The 3,639-nt window shown below is 38.3% G+C and overlaps 2 protein-coding genes across 2 annotated transcripts in view; one reads left to right on the top strand and one right to left on the bottom strand.

Annotated features, from left to right (window-relative positions):
* The window catches only part of paics (phosphoribosylaminoimidazole carboxylase, phosphoribosylaminoimidazole succinocarboxamide synthetase), a gene marked incomplete at its 3' end in the record, with an annotated part of 30,985 nt that overhangs the window by 8,520 nt on the left and 18,826 nt on the right, over nt 1-3,639 (top strand).
* Nucleotides 1-3,639, bottom strand: part of ppat (phosphoribosyl pyrophosphate amidotransferase) — a gene marked incomplete in the record, with an annotated part of 40,545 nt that overhangs the window by 35,258 nt on the left and 1,648 nt on the right.

Raw genomic sequence — 3,639 nt, 5'->3', positions numbered from 1 at the left:
TCCCAGACCAGCCGAGAGACAAAGTCTGTCTATTGTGTCCTGGGCGGAGTCTCCTTCCACTCGGACATGTCCAGGAAACCTCCCTAAGGAGGTGTCCAGGAGGCAACTTTACCAGATGAACCACCTCAACTGGCTCCTCGGTGTGGAGGAGCAGCGGCTCTACTCTGAGTCTCTCCTGGAGAACTGAACTTCTCACCCTGTCTCTAAGAGAGGTCCAGCTATCCTGCAGAGAAAACTCATTCAGACCGCTTGTGTCTGCGATCTTTTTATTTTGATCGGTACCCAAAGTTCGTGCCCAAAGGTGAGGGTAGGAACGTAGACTGACCTGCGAACAGAGAGCTTCAGCTTACAGCTCAGCTCCCTCTTCACCACGACAGACAGGTACAGGGTCCAGAACACTGCAGAAGCTGCACCAATCCATCTATCAATCTCACGCTCCATTCTTACCTCACTTGTGAACAAAACCCCAAGATATTTGAACTCCGGCAGAACCTCACCCCAAACTAGAGAGAGCAGTCCACACTTTTCTGACTGAGGGCCTCAGATTTGGAGGTGAGATCCTCATCCCTGCTGTGAACTGCTCCAGTGAAAGCTGAAGATCACGGCGAGATGACGCCAACTAGGGCTGCAACAACGAATCGATAATAATCGATAATAATAATAAAATCGATAAAAATTGATTATTAAAAGCGTTGGCAACGTGTTTCATTATCGATTTGTTGTGTCGCGCAATTTATGTGTCCTTCGCCGTGTCGCGGAGCCGTTTACATTACCCGCAGAGCTTTGTCAATGCTGGCTGACCTAAATAAAGTTTAGGAAGAAAAAAAACTCTACCTGTAAAGATCCGCCCTCTCTGAGACCCTCGAGTGAAAAGAGACGTTGAACTTTAAAGCAGTTTTTAAATCATGTTGTTAGTAGATCTTAAGATATGATAAAAAGTATATGACACATTTAATTTTTTTGAAAGACCGTCTGTTTGATTGGAGCTGCGTCACGAGGAGGAAACCTCCTCCAAAAGTATAAAAACCCTCCAGTTTTTTCTGACTGAGGCTCAACGTTATTTGTTGAGCAGGAAAAATGTTCCGGACGAAGGAAAAAAAAAGACCAGATTGAGCAGCCGGTCTGCAGGGAATGGGGAGGAGGGAGAAGAGAGGAGGAAGGGGCTGCTTCAGAACCGATTACTGGGTCAGAACAATGTTTTAGTTAAACAGAACCAACAATAATGAAGCAAAAAGTAAAAAATTAGAGAAAAATTATAAATATTAAATGTAAATAATTCCTAATTACAATAAATTAATAATAGTTTTACATCTAAAAATCATATTTTATTATTTTAATCTATTTTCCTCATTCAGTAACCTATTCAATTTCTGTTATGTTTCATGTAGGAGAAATACACATTTTTTCAGTCAGTATTTAATACAGCTGGCAAAATAAATAGTTAAAATATTTATGATGTGCTTCTGTTTATTAATTCAGGAGATTATAAAAAAAAATCCTTCATGTTATGAAAAGACCCTCGAGTCAAGAGAAAACTCCAGTTTTTAAGAAAATGGCTGCTCATTAATTAGTTGATAGTCAATCTATAAGATAAATCAACTTCAGATTAATTAATTAATCAATAACTTGCATCCTTAATTTATACAGGAATGAAATTAATTTATATCTACTCATATTTATGTAATTAAGTGTTTTAATGATTTGGCCGATTAATCGAAAAAATAATCGACAGATTATTCGATTATTAAAATAATTGTAAGTTGCAGCCCTAACGCCAACAGAACCACATCATCTGCAAATAGCAGAGATTTCTCCAGTCAGTCCACTCCGTGCTCCTCTCCTCTTCAAATATGACGAACATTAGAAAACAAGTTCTGTAATTTATTTATCTATCAACACAATTTAAAATTTGAAGTATAGCCTGAAGTCTGTAATTCTGACACACTTTGGAACAGATTTTTACAAAGAGCAAATCTTTCCCACTAAATTGGTCTTTTTACGAGGACATGAGGGTGTCCAGGGCATTAATTGTCAAATTAATCGTTATGGGCTAAATACCACAATTAATTGTGATTTATTTTTTGTCAATATTGCCCAACCCTAGTCTGGACCTCCATGATCAAGTTGCTGCCCCCAAGACCTAACTCTGGGATGGATGGATGCAGTGGTGGGCAACGCTAATTTAAATTTTAGTTCCACAATTTCTAAAGCGCTAGTCAGTTTATTTAGATCCGCAAGTTCAAAAGTACATATGCTCAATAAAACTTAGCGGAAGCTAATATAAAGCACAACATAATCGCCGTTTACCAGAAATCATTCAGATAAGAGAAAAGTCAGCGCTTTTAAGGAGTTTTTCCTCTCCACCGTTTGCTCAGGATTGGAGAGTGTGATGAAGTGATTCTACGAAGACTGCTGGTTCCTTCTTTAGATTGTTATTTTTTATGTACAGTGCTTTATAAATAAACTGAACTTGAATTGAATTGAAATTACTACCAACTAGTGGTAAGATCATTTTCTTTAACAGATTGGCACATATCGYCGCAGAATGGGGAGGTGATTCTTAGAAACAGACTTTTAAATCATAGTTGTAAAACAAAAAATAGTTGTGGATTGCCAGTTCTGCTGCTTTTTGGTCATTTTCTTATGTTTATGGCAGAGCTTCTGTAAGAAAACATGCACATATTAATAATTTTAAACTGTTTATTATAAAACTGAAGAAATGCATTCTGGGTAGGGTACAGGACACAGAACAGGAACTCTGTTCTTTTCAAAATAAGAGTGTGAACTTAAACTGTTCCGTGCTTCATTCTTTACTATTGTTTATTTATTTAATATTTATTGCCGCGGTGTTCCTCAGGGAGGAGGCAGGACAATATGCACAGCTGAGTGTGGTTCTGCAGATCAGAACTGCAGTTAGACTGTCAATCAGCGAAGAAATTGTTTGCTTCCTGACACGCAAAGAATTGTGGGAGTGAAAACCGTCACCGAGAAGAGTCAGAAGTCAGAGTATAAAGCTATGCGATGCTGACTGACGGGTCTGTTTCCGCACAGTGTGTTAAGTAGAGTGGCTTTCCTTTCCAGTGTTCAAGAAAATGATGATGATGAAGATTTAATGAATTATGTGGCTACAGAAAGTAGTGAGACTAGATGGCTTTTTGGCTTTACTTTTGATGAAATTGATGTTTGAATGTGAAGCATTATTTGCAATTAGCGCTACTCAATTCTAAATTTATAAAGAGCTAGGGATGCACGATATATCGGTATTGATATCGGCCGATATTGGTCATTTTTTAGAATATAGGTATCGGTCCGATATGTAAAACGGGGCCGATATTAATGTCCGATATTGATTTCCCGTTTTTTATCTTTGTGTTTCTGTTTTGGGAGGGGAGACGTTTGGTTGAGCTGCATCTGTTTGATCATGATAGTGATATTGACGTGGCGCAGCCAGGAATAACTGAAGTAGGGAGTAGGGTTGGGCGATATTGGCAAAAAAATTAATCACGATTAATTATGGTATTTAGACGATAACGATTAATTTGACGATTAATCTCCTGTAGTCTCTGGACACCCTTATGTCCTGGTCACATGACCAATTTAGTGCAAAAGATTTGCTCTTCATAAAAATCTTCTTCAAAC

Source organism: Austrofundulus limnaeus, unplaced genomic scaffold (assembly GCF_001266775.1).
Source record: "Austrofundulus limnaeus strain Quisiro unplaced genomic scaffold, Austrofundulus_limnaeus-1.0 Scaffold1180, whole genome shotgun sequence".
In the NCBI taxonomy this organism is placed as follows: Eukaryota; Metazoa; Chordata; class Actinopteri; order Cyprinodontiformes; family Rivulidae; genus Austrofundulus; species Austrofundulus limnaeus.
Note: the sequence above shows the minus strand (reverse complement) of the source record. Positions and strands in the feature narration are given on the sequence as shown.